Below are 18,802 nucleotides of genomic sequence, written 5' to 3'. Positions count from 1 at the left end.
AACATATTTAATGAGCAACACACAACTATGTGCGCTTGTATGTACTATATGTGTATATGGTAAATAAGAACGCCAGGCGCAACATGCGCTGGAAAAGTGGTCACTCAGCCGGACGGCAGTTGTTGGTGTGTTGCAAGCGCGTGCGCGCAATGCTTTAGAAATTAATGCCAGGCAGATACACAGGCGTGCATAAATATACCTCATTTATATATATATGTGTTACCATGTTTGTCTTTGAACTTGTGTGTGCCAGCTTTTTGTGGCAAAGGATATTTTGTGGCATATTTGTTGTGCAACAACAGTGCGCCGCACAGCGAGGGTGAAGCAGCGACGCGTGGCGCAGAAGAATATAAATATGCATATGCGTGTCTGTGTGTGTGTGTAGGGTGCTACGGTTGCACGCTTAAATGCTGTGCTGACGCGTGCCAACAACACCAACACCATCACCACCACCACCACCACTATCATCAGCAGCAGCAGGCAAGCGCGCAGTGTAGCAACCACCACCGACAGCAACCACTAACAGATAGACTTGGCTCACTTGCTGCCACACCTTACATTAGACGGTGTTACTCTTTGTTGTTACCGTTGTTGTTGTGCCTTACATTAGGCGGCCTGGCGTCTTGTCGCTGGCACGCTTGAGTGCCTTATGATCTTGCAACGTCGCGCGGCACTATGTGCCAGTTATGTTGGGGTACAAGTCTTTCGCTTTTGCGAGACACACACACACACATTCACAATTAGGCGCAATGCAAGGCTGACTTAACGAAGCGCAACGCCAGCTACCGTAGTTTCACCTTTTTTATGCGCGTCGTTTTTTGTTACCAAATTTTCGTGCATTTCTATTGTTTGTTGTCCTCGCGTGTTTTTATTGTTGTTGCCACCCTTCGCTCATTAACGAAACATACAAAGCAGTTAGAAAAAAACTTCAAGTCTCGCTGCTGTCTTATTGTGGTCAGCTGCCCTTGCGTCTTAAGTCCAAAAATTATGTGTCTCGACTTTTTTTTTAAACGCTGACGCGTGTCTTCCTGCGTTTCTCGCAGGCTATGGTAATTGCATTAGTTCCAAATTCAATTTGAATATGTTTATTTATGTATGCTTGTATGTCTTGGTATAACTGAATTATTGAAATGTTGTCCTCACTCAAAGCGATCTTCAGCCGTAGCTTATGACTTATGGTTTCCATCAGCTGAGTTAAGTTCGTGGTGGTTGTTTGTCCTTTCGTGCCTTCTCATACCTTTTCATTGTCATTTAAATGGTTTCATTTCTTTAATCGGCGATAAGGTTTCAGCGATCCTCTTTTCCAGCTCGAATTTTCGCCGACATATGGCATATTCGTTACTGGCCGTTCGTGGAATTTAATTACTTGACATACACTAATGTGCTTGGCGTGACATATGAAATACCTTACATTTGTACTGGAGATATGGAATTTCTGTGCTTATATTCAGACACCTTGACATATCAGTGGGACCATTAATGACTGTTCTACTCTCCGCACTTAAGACCGCTGAGCTATATCAAGCAGCTGGTAGTGTTTTTGTCTTTTGTTTTTGTAATTACGATTCAAGCATTCAATTGTAGTTAAAAGTGACTTAAAAGCAATTCATGCAGAAAGTAGGCGAATTTCCCCAATATTGTTTTATAAAGTGATAGTTAGTGCCCACCCAGGGCAAAACGTTCTGAACTACCTCCTCTTGGCAAAGTCAATTTTGGATCTTTTAAGTGTACGGAATGGACCCTATCCAGTCCTTTGGCGCTACAGTTCTTCGTAAACTTTGGCCTCGTGTGCACTCCAGACATATCGTTGACTTTTTCTGCAGTGTTTTGTATCAAGATCTTTCATGTCTTCCTTCAAACACTCGATCTATATTCATATTGGTCTTTACCACGCTTTAGTAATCACATGCGGTGCGACTAAATATGAAATGGTGGAATCATCTCTAATCTTTTTACCGAACTGAGATTGAAATATCTTAGTAGGAACACTTTCGGGGAGCTTAGTGATCTTTTGAGACTAAAATAAGCCGTCTTAGCAAAGTTATGGTAACGCTATGTTGATCTTTATGGATCTGATAAACCGCATTTAGAAGTTTTGTGTATCACAAAGAACAAGCCTCTGCATAGGATCCTGTCTGTCTGAATAAGATCCTATGATACTTTTGGTGCGAGAATCAAACCTACACCCGCTTCAAACCTAACCTACTGCTATCTCCATATCCTACGACCACGAAATGGTTTCTAAAGCAAACTAAACTAAATAAGGCAATGATTTTGTATTGATATAGTTTCGAAACAAATCTTATGAGTGCTGTTATGGACAATTTTTTTTTGCAGATGTAAATTCGGTTGATCGCATTATCTTCAGAAGTCACTTATTCATCGCTGAAGTTTTGCTCGTTGCCATATTACGAACGCTGGGTTAAGAGACCTACCTTTGTTAAAGTTAGCTTGAGGAGACAATATTTTTCAAGAGGAAATTGCTGACAATGAAAAAATAGTAAAAATTATGGAATGATAGGATATACATTTGTGATAAAAATTGACCCGGACAAGTCCTTATAATTTTTTGGCGCAAATTGAATGGATACAATTTTTTTCCCATATTAGTACAACCTTTTTACGTTAGGATGAAGTTTGATTTACTTATGTATCTGCCAGCTGCGAAAAAGTTTCGTCTTTCAACCGGAATAGTAGAGCATCTTCGTATACAGGTAATAATCGGGATGGTGTGCTTACATTCTGTACCTCCCTCAAAAGATCGCATGAATTAATACATAAATTAATTGGTTTTAAAGAACAGTATAATAGCAATGCGAAGGAGTTTCTAACACATTTTGGAATAATCATCGTTACATGGATCCACTAATGTATCCCAGATACCAAGACATAGAGGAACCTGATCCAAAAAAGGGCAAATATATGCTATGAGCAGATATGAAGAAAGGTACAGCCTCCGTTATCTGGTATTCGCGAGTTATGATCTACTTTGACTGCTTGAGTCATTGCAAATGGTAACAGAACTCTTGTATGACGACTTACTAGATCGAAATGCGGAAAAAGATAACCTTAAAACTTCTGTTCCAATGACTATATTCACTATATTTTTGGCTTCGAGTTGTTTTTTGTTTCCAAGTAAAAAAAACTCAGTCGCTGGACTAAAAATTTAGTCTGGTGAGGAGATTATCTCCTTATTAAGGTCCACTTTTTAAAGCTAAAAAACTATTGTTTCCTTAATATGTCATCAATGTGGAAATTTTTTCATATTATTTCTTGAAATATATTCTATAATATATACATTTATCTAGTCTGTATTCAATACTATTTGCATATAAATTAAAATCAAACCAAAATTGAAGCGTGTGCCTTCACGTACATACCGAAGACTACATAGTATATGCCCTGTAAATGAGTCTTCCTTGTTCGAATTAGAATTGAAATAAAATCAACATTGACGCGGATCTTTTTGACTGCGTCCATTGCAACGCCCTTAATTCATTTGTTGTCTGTTTCTGCTTTTTTTTTCTTCATTTATTTATTTTAGAATTGGTCTAACTGCAACAAGGCAGCCGTATCGGTTGCGCCATCGTCAATAATTAATCTGAAAAATGCGTTCGAAATCAAACCTTTTAACGTAACAAAAGGCTAGCAAATGAATTTCGTTATTTGCCTTTTGAATAATTTATTGAAAAGCCCAGTCAGCGAAGAGGCGAGCATTCGGGCTTATATAGTGGAGGCAGTCAGGCTCGCTAAAGGTGAGGATACTCCGAAAGCAGTCGGCGCATAGGAGATGCGCACGTCAAGCGGATAGGCTAGCGGGCAGGCAGATAGAGGCAACTAAAGCACCTGCGAACAGGAAAAATAGGTAAAATGTGTTCGTATATAAATACACACACATACATATACTGAGATATCTATAGGTAGCTGCATGCAAAGGTGAGGAAAAGTGCTGAGCTTCACAATTGTTGTGTTGCATATTGGCATTGCAACGCCGGGAAAGCAATTTGAACCCAACGTACGTAGTGTTTGGTCTTTGGTACGCAATTGAGTTTGAATTTGAGTCTTTGAGGAGAATGAATAGCTGCAATTGACGTAGCAAAGTATTTTATCTAGAAACAACACCGTATTCTCAAGGAAAAATCGCTTAGAGCCGCTTGAGACTCAATTTCCCAAATATTATACTTTTTAGAATTAATTGATTCGAGGAATTTATTCCGTTGTCTTTAAACAGCATTTCATAAAGTAAATTCCAAAATAATTCGACATGAAGGCTTCGGAATAACATTTATTTCACTATTAATCTAAACTCATTATATATATAGTATATGATATCTCAATATATTATCCGAGAAGAATATTAATGAATTCGACAGTTTATATGACTATCGAAACTGGAAAAGACACGTATATGGTATATGTATCTCCGGCCAAGAACGATAAACTGAGAAATATTGAAATTCTTTAAGGAACATTTTCTATAGCTACTACAACAATACAGACGAATTCGAAATATACCTAAAAAGTCTTGGGTGTGTAAGTGATGAGTAACGTAATTTTGTTCAGAAATATAGATCAGTACATCGTACGACAATCGAAGAGAGTTTCATATTTGGGACTTTACACTATTTCAAAGTGACTCTTTCATTCCTAAGTTGTTCATTTAGCAAACATTTGGTATCGAAGACTGGTTCAAATCAATTAAAAATAGAGAAAAGGCTATTAGCAGATTAACATTTTGTCAACTTTCATAAAAGCTCCCTCGAAAACTTTGAACTCGCTTTAGTGCTCGATTTCATTACAACTTACAAAAATACTTCGTCCCTATAAAACCTGTAATACTCATACCTAATAATGTCAACAATAGCAAGTAATAAACAAATACATTTCTTTCCGGTAACTTCCTATTTGAGTTCCCTTAAATAATTTTAAATGTGCCTTTTTAGTCATCCAGGTAATCAACCCTTAACAGATAGGGATCTATTAGATTAAGGATCTATATAATATTCTATAGGCTCCTCCTATGAGAAAGTAAATTCAAGATATGTCCATAAGCCTATCTGTTAAAGGTTGACTCACCTTCTTTATCGAACTCGTTTTTGGCTTGAAACAGCAACCATCTAAAACCTAAAAAATCCTTTTATGAAAAAAGTTCGACAATTCCTTTATATTATTCTACAAGTTCGAAAATAAACCGTTATAATAAAGTATACATATAAGCTCCCATTAAGAATAACTCATATGTCCGTGTTCCAACTCAAATGGTGCTTTTACTTTGTGTGGCAAGATGGGTTTAAAGCGAGTTAAACTACTTTTCTCCTTAAACTCTGGGAGCAGTGTTTATGTCTAAACTCCAAAAATTAATGAATAAGAAGTGTTGCAAGCTAAACTCTAGAAAAGTGAAGTTTAATTTACAAACCGACGTATTTTTGTGTTGGGGCGTTTGGTAGTTAGTTTTATGTCAAATACACTAAGTGTTTGCAAGTAGTGTATGAACTCGAGTTTAACTTGAATTTTTAATATACCATTTTGTGTTTCGGACTAGGTTTAGTGCTAAACTTAAAATATATAAAAAGTGTATGCGAGTAGTGGTTAATACTAAACTCCAAATTTTAACCACAAACTCGAGTTTAATGTGAAATTTCAAAATACTATTATGAGTTTCTGAAGGAATTTAACGCTAAACAAACAAAAAAAAAATTAAATTGTTTTTCAGTAGTGTTTAATACTAAATTCAAAATATTTCCAATAAACTCGAGGTTAACATTTAATTACACACTATCATAATGTGTCTCTGAGGAAGTTTAGTGTTAAATATAAAATTATGAAAAGTGCTTATCAGTAGTGTTTAATATTAAACTCCAAACTTTTCCAGAAAACTCGAGTTTAACATAAACGAGTTAAATACTAAACTTGAGAAATGTTAAGAGTTTTTGAGAGTTGTGTTTAATACTTAACATATTACCAATAAACTCGAGTTTAGCGTGAAATTTCAACATAGTTTAATATTTTTGAGTTGGTCAAATGTAAAAAATAAATAAAATTATTATTCTCTGTAGTAACCGGTGGAAAGAATATAAAAATTCTGAAAGCGTTTTTGAGTTGTTTTATTAAACTCCGAAACTTACCGATAAACTCGAGTTAAATGAAAATTCATGCTAAACTCAACAAATGTAGCATATGTTTGAGAAAGTAAGTTTAATACTAAACTCATTGCAATAAACTCGAGTTTAACGTGAACTTTCAATATATTATTATGTGATCCTGAGAACGTTTAATGCCAATAAGATAGTTCTTCATGGGTCCTTTCTTTGATTTATTAAAACAGGAAGTAAGCTGTTCCTTTCATTATACAACTTGTAAATATTAACTTCGCAGCAGAGCGTTGGGTACAAAATTACAAAAAAGTAATCCGAAAAAAGTCGCGCAGGGTGCAAACACATACACCGCTTTTTCAAAAGAACGAATAAAAACTAAAACAAATATAGCATCGAAAATCAACAAATTGCAGTTGAGCGAATTGCACGAAATCATCAAAGCAAATTGACATGGCAGAGTTGAGACCGACACACAAACACACACATGTATGTATAAAAGCAAAAGCGCTGCAGGTGTGTGTGTGTGATGGGTAGGCTCAACGAGAATGGGTGAGTGGGCGTTAAGGAGGTTTGCTGTTAGGCCACATGGATGCCGTTTACAAAAAAGGAAAAAAATATACGCGTATTCGCAAACACACACATGCACGTACACACATAGACGGTGTCTGCTTCGACAGCGTTGTAGCATAGCCGTAGGCGCTCAATGCTAAGCCCACCCAGTTGGTAGTCGGCAGTCAGTAGTCGGTGGCTGTCATTGTTGCTGCTGTCGCCTGGCGTCGGTTGCACCTTCTCTGCCTCGGTTTACGTGCAATCGAAAGTTCATGTCTGCTGCACTCGTTAAAAATTGTTCTCTGCGCCAAAATCTAATTTGCCACTTTTTATTGTGATGTTGTTGTTTTTGCAATTATCCTACTTGTTGTTGCTGCTGCCGATAGTATTGCCGCTATATTGTCTATCAGCGTCTATATATGAATGAGTGAGTGTGCGTTCGTCTGTGTGTGTATGTGTGTGTGCATGCAACTCTCTCTCTAGTTAAACTCGTAAATGGTTTCAAATGGGCTTAAATGGTAAACCGTTTAAAATTTTCGCCAGTTGAACATTTTGTGGAGACTAACGAGGTCAGCACAGCAGTACGAGCACAAAATGGCACTATCAGTCCGTTGTACATGTGCCCATATGTACATATATATGGTATCTATGTATGTATGTATGTGTGTATGTACATATGTATGTGTTGATATAATTTCACTTTGATGCAGTGTTATTAATCGTTTAATTTTTACAACTCTTAAATAGATTTGCCTCTTGGTTATAAAAAATGTAAATAACGATAGGTGGCGCCAGTGTCGAATTATGACTAATAATTAGATTTAAAGTCCGGTCTCATTTTAGAGGTATATTCGAATTTGGTAAGGACGAACATTTTAATTGTGAATAATCTACTAGGCGGCGTCAGTGTCGATTTATTATCAGAAATGATATTAATAGCCCGATTTCGTCCATATTCGAGATATACCTTTTAATTTTAATAGGAAAGGACAACATTGTCTATTTGTTATCAAAAGCTATATACATATGTATAATCGGAATTGTTCGCACAGACTTTAAACTGTACATATCCCCACAGGAAAAAGTCCAACTGTGATATTACACGATCTTGGTGACAAATCGACCGGCCCAAAACGTAAAATAATCTGCTCAGGAAAGTGTTCTCAGAATAAATCGATTGATTGATGCGATTTGTGAGAAGGTTGAAGCCCTATTGTTGAAACCAAATGTCGCCGAGATCACGACCATATAATAATTTTTGAAGAAATATGGACCGATGATTCCACCGGTCCACAAACTGGTTTTCTGGATGAAATGGCAGTTCGTAAATCTCCTCAGGTTGCTCTATGTTCTAAACGCGGCAAGTTTGCTTGTTTATATACCCACTGAGCCAGAAATGGGCCTAATCGCTGATCAAAATTTGGCTTGAATACGTTGGACCTTCTTGGAATAGAGCGAAACGATGCTGCTTGAGAAGGTCAAGCGGCTTCGGTTCTTGCACAACCCGTAGTTTGTACGCTTTCAATTTAAGATCTTCTGTAAAATGCGCCAAGAACTTCTTCTGCTGTGACTCCATTGTGATGATGCGTGTGCAACAACAAGTATGTTTGTAAGACAGGCACGTCTTCATTTGGCGAATTAGCGACAAAAGAGCGTACAGAGCTCGCATTCGTCACGTCGAAATATGCAGAATATGCGAATAAAATTATGAATAATTGGATATAGGTCTATATCGCAGTTGAAACGTTTCCAATGCTGTAGTCGGAGACTTGTTGTCTTTTGACTTTTGCTTTTGCCCCAATGGCAGTGCCAGTGGTCAAGGTCTCCTTTGAGTTTAAAACGTCGCCCGACGTTGTCATTATCCAAAAGGCCTTTGAATCTATTTCTCAATCAGTCAAAAATATATTCCATTTTTTTGGTTTCCAAAGCACATACTTTTTCTAGAAGCAGCGAACTCAGTTGAAATCCATCCAATACTTCTCTAGAAAAGCGCTTATTCAAATCTTCGCCGATTATATGCAACAGTGGAATGTAAACTGATACCCTGTTGTATTCTTCGCAAGTTCTCATGCAGAAATTTTCGCGTTTTGTTTGTCGGCCGCAGATTCTTGGTTTTTCTTCGTCAACTTTCAGTTCTGCCGCCATTTTTTTCGTGTCTGAATAAATGGATCGAAAATGTTCCTCAGCTTTTTGTCTTCGATTTCGGAACGTTACAAGCAGCGTATCTATTATACTTGATGCCTTTGCCAGATCGATCGATTCTTTCTGAAGGATCACGCTGATTGAATGAGTTAGAAACTGAATATCACATAGGAATTACCCCGTCTTAATCACCACTGATTACTGTATGTCAACTATCATAGTTCAGTGCAGGACTGCACTTGTCGAAGTTCGTGGGTTAAAATTCGAGCTGAGGCAAGCATTAAAGTTATACAAAACTTTATTCATATGGTAACCCTTACTCGACAGAGAGTATTAAGTCACCATCTGTACTATAGGCATGAAAAGGTTTCCTTTATAAAATCGACTGATGTATCAGAGGGGGCTTGAAATCATTCGGAACCACTTTTTGACGAGCAAAGACTAAGGACACAGAACAAGTATGAAGAAGAGCTCAACGAATGTTTAGTGTTAAATTATATAACTTTTACATGCTTTGTACATAATCAGCGAATTAAATATATAGCAGCCTTATTGGCGCCAACACCGTTACTCAATACGCCGCAGGCATAGTAAAAAGCTGACGGCAATATTGACGTCCTTCAAAAAACAAAAAAAAAACTGCAACGAAAAATAAAAATCAAAAAGCAATAAAAACAACAAAGCGTCATAAATTCGTGTATTGCTTTATGTATTTTCATTTATTTATTTATGACAGACCGCTTAACTTGTACTATGCGCATTCATATTTATTTATTTGTTGTTGTTGTTGTTTTTGTGCCTTTTCATTTATCTTGCACACTTTTTCTCGATTGCCAACAACCAGCAAAGCAAAATTTCGATATGAGCTAAAAGGTGACTATAACTAGGCGAAATGAAGCACCCGGCGAGGTGAGCGCCCGGGGGGCAGAGCGTGAGTTTTGAGCGGAAAAAGGCCTGGTACACTTGTACTCCACTTTGTCTGCCTCTTCTATTTCTTCAATTGTCAGCAACACGAAAAACTTGCTTCTTTTTTTACGGCATGTATGCAAGTGCACTTGTGTTTGTGTGTGTGTGTGTGTGTAATTTTGGTGTTGTTATTGCAGCTTTTTACTTGCAACAATTTTTTGTACAAACAAAATTGCAATAATAAAAGTACACAATTTAATTTATGACATTTCCACAGCACCACACAAGCACACTAGCTGTAAATACACACACACATACACACAAGTGTTGATGTACGTGTGAATGTCTGTGTGTGTGTTTACATCCGTGAAAGGCGGCACGTACAGCCTGATGGGCATCGCATCGAAATGCGAGTAAATACATTTAGCCATATTTGTTCGCTACTGCGTCTCTGTATATGTATATGGGTGTGTGTGTGTTTGTTGGCGAAAAAATGCTGCAATAAATTTACAATCCTTTTTCCAGCTGGAGTTTTCCAGCGGTAATTTTTATTGGCCCAGTTTGGCATTTGGCTGCGAAAAGTCTACTACAACTGCTGTCGCTAGCGCTGTTGTTGTTGGTGTTGTTATTGTTTTTGCCACGACCATAACCACATTTGCTACAGTTATGGTTAATGCTTTATGGTGGTTGTTGCCCTTGTTGTTGTTTGCGTTTTCGTTGGTGTTGTTGTTATTATTGTTGTTTTTGTTGCTGCTGTTGTTATTATTACCGCTGCTGTGGCTAAATTGATGTTTTGTTTTTTCCGTTATAGTGTTTTTACTCATTTCGACGCCGGCGCTGCTGCCGCTCGGGCACAACGCAGGTGGCGAGGTGGTCATTACAGCATTGTGCCATATGAATGGAGTCTCTCTTATGTTATATATGTAAGTATGTTTGGTACACCGTTCGCTCGATTTGCACGGCTCAAGCTTTAACGATTGTAATTGTTTGGGGAATTGAAAAAAAAGGTTAAAGGATTTTTGGTTGAAGACTTTAAATACATTTTTCCTCATTTGCGATCTGTTTCGGATTAAATGTGGGTTCTACATATTTTATGCGAAATCTAGAGAGATTGTTGAAGCTTTTAATGCCATAAATTAAGCTCATGGCTTTGACATTTCGTGCCGGTTATTGCTACAAAGCCTTTCTATTTTTATTTTTTGTAGTCTATACTGGCGTTGTTTTGTTTACTGGCGTAGACACCGCTTACACGATTATAGCCGAGTCAACAATAGCGTGCCAGTCGTTTCTTCTCTTCGCTACGTGGCGCCAATTGGATATTCTAAGCGAAGCCAGGTCCTTCTTCACTTGGCGCTTCCAACGGAGTGGAGGTCTTCCTCTTCCTCTGTTTCCCGCGGCGGGTACTGCGTCGAATACTTTCAGAGCTAGAGTGTTTTCATCCATCCGGACAACATGACCTAGCCAGCGTAGCCGCTGTCTTTTAATTCGCTGAACTATGTCAATGTTGTCGTATATCTCATACAGCTCATCGTTCCATCGAATGCGATATTCGCCGTGGCCAATGCGCAAAGGACCATAAATCTTTCGCAGAACCTTTCTCTCGAAGACTCGTAACGCCGACTCATCGGTTGTTGTCATCGTCCATGCCTCTGCACCATATAGCAGGACGGGAAGGAGGAATGAATGACTTATTGAGTTTGGCTTTTGCTAATCGAGAGAGGACTTTACTTCTCAATTGCCTACTCAGTCCGAAGTAGCACCTGTTGGCAAGAGTGATTCTGTGGAGGATTTCAAGGCTGACATAGTTGGTGGTGTTTATACTGGTTCCAAGATAGACGAAATTATCTACGACTTTAGAGTTATGACTGTCAATAGCGACGTGTGAGCCAAGTGGCTAATGTGATGACTGTTTGTTTGATGGCAGGAGATATTTCGTTTTGCCCTCGTTCACTGCCAGACCCATTTGCGTTGCCTCCTTGTTCAGTCTGGAGAAAGCCGAACTAACGGCGCGGGTGTTGTGGCCGATGATATCAATATCGCCAAGTCGCTTAAACCTGAAGAAGATACAACCCATTATCAACATCCTGGCAGACTTAAATTCTTGAATTCGTACATGAAATTGTTATTGAGTCCTTCTTTTGGGTTTTGACAAAATTTAAATGTTTTTCTTCCTAAAATTTGCCCTCTAAGGGCAGATAGACTCACAAACTCTCTCCATATTTAAAAAGATAGCTTAAAAGAGTCAAGAAGTTACTAATACTCGAATAGACTTAGTCATGACTGCAAGCCAATTTATCCAATATGTTAGCACTTTGAAGAAGATGCGGCGCATGCAATGTTCCGATAGACAAGATATACTGCAGGGACTGATAACCGATAGTTATGTTTTGAAATTTACAGAAAATTGGCTAAAATATGCGTGACAAGCTGAAGGTAATGAGTACGTTAACTCTGCCTTAACCACCTCTGACGGAATACCTTTTTAGTAATCCGTTCTATGGAATTTCATCTTTATCCCAAATAAAATCATTGTCGATAGAATATCCGTCGATCAATCAGGGTTATAACCTTAACTCGGATCGTTCTCCAATCTACTTGATTTATAATGGAATCATCATTTACTAAGACAAAGCAGCGATCATGAGAAATATTCGTAAAAATTGGGAATACTTCAGAAAGATTATAGAAAATATTAAAGTATGGAAAATATGAATATGTATTTAATAGCGACCAACTTGAATATGAAGTTCAAGACATTTTAACAAGCATGCAATATGCAGCTTGGTGAACTACGAAACCTACGGAAAATTGTTCTGAACTCTCAATATGCCAATGAATGTTAAGGCTGAAGCGAAAGCTATGACGCAGGTGTCATCAAAGAGGAGCCGAATTAATATCTGCACAAAAATCTCGAAAAAATCCTAAACGCAAAATTAAAAGTTTTAAAACGAAAGTTTTGTAAAAAATGTGGTATATGTAGGTCATGGACAAAAAATTAGTCACCGGGAAGAGATTAAAGACACTATCTGAAATACTACCGTTTTTTACTCATGGGTCTCGAATCAAAGAAGATTTTCGCTGGAGCATCTTCTTTAATGCGTACGACAGGGCTTAACCAGCGCATTCGTTGGATTTTATGCGCTTAACTAACTATCTAGTATACATGAAACCGTAGATCTCATAGAGTTCGTGATTTCATCTTTTTCGGTACTCATTGTTCACGTGGACGGCTCCGCAATGCTTGGGGAGAAAAGTTCTCTCGAAAGCTAGAAGTGCTTTCTCATTACGGTTCGTTACAGTCCATGTTTCTGGTTTCTTATAATAGGACGGGAATGACAAGAGTTTTATAAAGCGTAACTTTGTTTCGTCGAGAGTGGGATTTGCTTCTCAATTGCATACCAACGACAAAATAGCACCTATTAGTAAAAGTTATTATAGCTTGATTTCCATGCTTAGATTATTGGTAGTATTGTTCCGAAATATAAAAATTCTTCCACTTTTTCAAATTCATAGCTGCTCAGAGTTATGAAGTTCGCAAGGTAACAGCGATCTTTGTGTGCGGCTCCGTGGTACTTTGTTTTGACCCCGTTCATCATGTGTTTAACCTTCTCCGCTAATTTTTCAAGGCTGTAAAAGGTTATACTGACGGCCCTGCAGTTAAGGTTATATAAAGGGGCCGATCCAACCAAGGGATATCACTTAGACAGGTTAGAACACCGGTTCGTTGCCTTAACTAAAGCTGATATATAGGGGATCATAAGATCTTTGCAAATCGAAAAAGCGCTTTGAGCCTTTCATAAAATTGTTGAGACGGCTAATGTCCACTTTGCTCTGCCTTCTATTTCGCCGAAGGGAAGACTACCGAGGTTTTTCAGCCTAAATCTTCCAAAGACTGCACAATGAAGGAGAAAGTTCCTGGATATTTCCATCTCACTCATCGTCATAAAACTTTGACAACCAGCTGCTGATAAGATTTTTAGCCTTACCACATGAAAGCGCTTGAACAGTGTCCAATAAGAGTCCCTCTGATTACAGTTAGAAGAACTTTGCTTGAGACTAATACATAGTTCAATATATATCCAGCGTTCTATTCAAGAACTCGCAGTTGCCGCAGTGGCAGAAGCCGGTCGTCGACTAGCGTCTGTTCCGAAGTTCATTAGCCCACTGCTAGAACGCAATACTCCAATGAAGACCCGCTCCGACGGGGTCAAGTCTGACCCATGTGGCAAGCTCATCGGCTTTGTAGTTGCCAGCGATTCCGTTTTGACCCCACATTCACATCAGTGAAAGTAAGTCGGATGATGTAGGAGGTTGAAGCTATTTCTGGTAGGAACATATACTCCTTGACTAGCTTGGAGCACATAGTTAGCGTTCTCAGCGCTAGTATTGCCACTCTGCTGTCGTTGTGAATACTCAAGTTCGAAAGACGTTAAATTTCGAAACAGTACGTCTATCGCCACCTTAGTAGCTACCTCTTTTGCCTGGAAAACAGTGTTGCGGTTACCTAAAACTAAGATTGACGTAGAGCTCCTTACTGAAAACTCTTCCTTTGACCCCCTTCCTTTCTAACTTCGACAGCTCACAGCGCTTCTTCTCCATCAACGTCTCTCCATCTACACATTCCATATCGATATGTACGTTTCTTCTTTTCGCAAGGTGGCGCCAATTGGAGATTTCAAGCAAAGCCAGGTCCTTCTCCACCTTGTCCTTCCAACGGAGTGGAGGTCTTCGTCTTTCTCTGCTTCCCCCGTCGGTTACTGCGTCGAATACTTTCAGAGCTGGAGTGTTTTCGTCCATTCGGACAACATGACCCAGCCAGCATTGCCCCTGTCTTTTAGTTCGCTTAACTATGTCCATGGCGTCCTATATCTCATACAGCTCACCGTTCCATCGAATGCGATGAATGAAGAGGAACAACCTTGTCTAAAACTTCGTTTCGCACCGATCACGGCTCGAGAGCTTCCCAGCATTAATTTTTGACTATTTAAGATTTGTATTGTTTTATCAAATATTATTACCAAATTGTAAAGATAAACTACCGAAACTCTTGATTATATAAAAACACATCCTTTAGAAGCCTACTGCCCACATAATGCAAACAATGCAATAAAATACAAAATCAAAACTTTTGAGCTTCCAAATCCCACTTTCCCAAAGACATACATATTTACAACATATCAATTTTCAGATCTTAACGTTCATCACATTTCTATTTATGCTTTACACTTGAGTTCAGCACGAAATACCAGTGCATTCTCAGCCTTTACTATATATATACATATGTATGTATGGAACATGCAACATGAAGCGCAGTAAGCAACTTTAGCGTATGTGCTCGCAATTCGCTTGATGGTATTGGTGGCAGTGCCACAGTTGCATTTTCATATTCAACGCTTATCTTACGAAATCCTTCAGCATTAAGTATAATGAAATATTTCTTGCAAAAATCCATATTCAACATGCTCATGAATCAAGCGAGTAAGCAGCCGCCACACAGCAACTAACTGCATGAGGCAACAATGTCAATCACTGCCATATCCGGCCGCAAACTTGAAACTCTGCTGCTTAACACAACGCCAGCAAACACATACACACACATACATACATATGTACTAACTGCGCGTCGTGCCGTTATTTGTTGCAAAAAGGGCTGATGTGGCAAGCGAGACTGTCGGCTGACGACTACAAGCATTGCAGCGAGGCGAACGGCATGCAAGCATATTTATGCCGCTGTGTATGTACATGTATGTGCTTAAGTATGTGTGTATGTGTGTACACCGCAATTCTTCCCAGACTTGAGCCGCCCAGGCGGTTTAGGAAGAAATGAAGAGATTTTTTGATAAGCCTCCCAGACTTAGCAGCAGCAAGTTCTTGTTTTTGTTTCTACTTTTTTTCTTGTTGTTGCACCACAATTTTGTTGCCTCTGCTGCTGACAGCGGCAAATTTCAAGTTGCCACATAGCGTTGCATCACACCGCACCGCACAACGTGGCATAGTGCAATGCAACAAAGCCAAGAGCTCGGCAGTGTGTTACTTGCGGTTTTGCCGCCCCAACAACAACAACACAAACAAACAAAGCAAGACAGCTGCTTCAGTCCTTAATGCCTGTTGCCTCGAAAAGTTGCGCTACCTTTTTAGTTTGTGCCAGTAAATCTGCGCCTTTTGGGTTTGTGTGTTAACACTGTTTGTTATTGTTGTTGCTGTTCTTGATTTTGTTTTTGGCAAGTATTTTGATGTGAATTCTCGCATGCAACAGTTTTTTGCCGCCCGCGCAGTTTTTGACTTTACTCCCAACACTTATAGAGAAATCTATACTTTTATATATTTCTGCGTGTGTGTAGGTGTGATTGTGGGTGGAGTTGTGTGGTGTTGTTGCGGGTCCATTTGTGCTGCTTTCTCGGTGCTTATGCACATCCTTGTTGCTTGCTTATTGCCTTTGAAGTCGATATTTAGCTCAGTCGGTAGGTCAGACTAGTTGGAGTACTTTGAGAGTAGTTGAACAGGTGCAAGAGGGAGAGAAGTGTGGGGTAGCTGTTAAAATATATAGCTAGTTCATTGCTTTTGATGTTTCATCAATGGTCTCTGAAGTCGAAAATCAGAAAAAAAAAACATTTATATGCCAGCTTTAATGCTATAATGGTCCGATGTGAACACACCAAAACAGTGTATCCTTTGCATTAGTCAAAGTTCCAAATAAGAAATAATGAATTTTGATATTAGACTCGTATACAAATTTACAATTTTCTGACTCTCTATCCTTCCTTTTGCCTCTAATCGCAACAACTTGAAAAAAATTTCAAAATCCTTGGTATAACTTGTACAGGTCTTCCTTTATGCTGGAAGGTGGCTAATGTTGCTTCTGGATGCGATCGACCAAAGTTTATAAATTGCCATAATAGATCGAAAAAAAACAAATCCACTATATTTGCATAAGATTGAAGGTTTTATTTAGCATAATAAGAACTAACTGTTTTATTTCGAACATTCACCGTTATGTTTGATATGCATGTATTTTCATAATTCCATTCACGTAGAAACCCTAGTCTCCATTGGAAAAAAATGGGAACAGTTGATTTTCACAAAGTTCTAGAGTTTGCAGCAGGAAGGAATAGACCAAACAAGATACTTAAGATTCTGTCGAGTCACTATCGATGTGCGAGACCTGTCGCTGTTCTAATGGAAGACAATTCCTCTCCAACTTGTTAGCAAAGCTGTCCGCTTCCTGACGATTGCTTCCTTCCCATGATCCAATTATTGACAGTGCAGGTACAACAGTCGTTGTGTTTTACGTGAATACCTTCCATTGATGGCCCAACCTCAAAATGCTTAAAAGCACATAAGTAGATCAAAACAACGCGTTAATCAGCGGGCCAAATAATACATGTTTTTTGCAAGTATTATTTGGTTCCAATTGATCGGGTGGAAGTGACACCTTTGTCGGGTTCGAGGTCGATCTAAAACCTATGCCGTACTGTGGGTCTGACACCCGACCAATGAAAAGATTGGAGCGAACTCCAAGGAATAACTGCTCCTTGTGGTACCAGATTACAGTCCCCGGCCAGACCTTGTACCTTCTGCTGCCAGTAGAGGTCCCATCAAACTCAATGACTTTATTAGAAGGAATCTTATTAAAAGTCTATATTATCATTTTAAGCTGAGTATTATAGCACTATTTCTGGCAAGCTAAAAAAGAGGACAAAGTGCATATTGGATTTGAGTCTCCTCTTACGACAGGCTAGGGAAAGTTCAGATATCACGTCCGATGTGCTTAACCTGCTGACGACAGCCTTACCCCACGGTTCCCAAAAGCACAGCGGATGAAATCAATGCGTTGATCAGTGCCCTGGAAATGCCAGGCATTTTCCGTACCGATTGGCATTGTGGAATGAATATACTAACACTGGGTTTGAGGCCCATATAAAACCTCTGCCGTACTTTGGTTTCGACACCGGGTTGCAATGCAACTCCACATTCAACTGACAAAGTCAGTTCTTCCCACATTCGGGTTTTAACCACAACCGAAGCGTACTCCGAGGCCTCTTGCTTCCCGTGGTACCCGTGGCTGAAACTACTACCAGTTGAGCTTTCATACTTCATGTACAGGTACAATAGGAGATCAAGACATAGTAGATGATTCCTTGCTATACTCTCCAAACGAAAAGCAAAACCTTCCTGTCCGTCAATCCTTGCTTGACCACTATTTGAGCTGGCTTACCGCGATTTGACAAGAACGTTTTTGATCGACGTTGCTGCAAATTACACTCGTTCCACCACTAGTAATCATCCACTTTAGCAATTGATGGTCTGATTTGCAAAGTGAAACTCGGTCCATGAGTGACTAAAGGCACACCTATTTCCACGACATTGGATTAAATTTTGAATTGTTAGCTAAAGTAGCAAAATAGATAAAGAATAAAAGGGCACCTGTTAAATAAAATAGTTGGAGATATAATCGGGCGACATTCTTCCGTAGATCTTAAGGTGTCTTAAAGGGATTAAGTGGAGATATTTTCTTTTCAATAGCGGTTTTTGGCAAACAATCTCAAAATTGGTTGGAAGGGTGTAGACCCTTTACTAGCCACTGGTTGATTTTATGCACTAAAGGTCGATCGCTAAAAGATATGTCTCAATAAAGTCAAATGTGCATTTATAAATTCTTTCGCCTTTGAGTTCACGTGATCTTTATTTTAATTTGGCATACTTTCTATGCACAATCAGCCAAAGTAAGCTGTTGAAGCTCGCCAAACTTATTTATATGCAGATGCAACAAGCAAGTCGCTACGGAAATGCTCCAATTTCGAAATTCGATATCGAATTTCTCCAAGCGCCAAGTGTTCCCACAACATGTAGCGCCGCGCAGTGTGTTTTTGCATGGAAACGAAACATTCAGCATCTGTTATATCGTGCTCCACGTTAAGCTGTTGCTGCTCCACTCCCCGCACGTCAGCCTGCAACACGAACGCAGCTGTGCCGCACGACACACTGAATGCAACAAATCGAAAAATAACCCATTGTTGATCGCTGAAGCATGTGGCATGTGCCACAGGCGTACACACCAACGCACGCATACACAGCGGCACACACACACACACACTTGCATTTAATAAAGC

This window comes from Bactrocera dorsalis, chromosome 5 (genome assembly GCF_023373825.1).
Source record: "Bactrocera dorsalis isolate Fly_Bdor chromosome 5, ASM2337382v1, whole genome shotgun sequence".
NCBI classification, from domain to species: domain Eukaryota; kingdom Metazoa; phylum Arthropoda; class Insecta; order Diptera; family Tephritidae; genus Bactrocera; species Bactrocera dorsalis.
Note: the sequence above shows the minus strand (reverse complement) of the source record.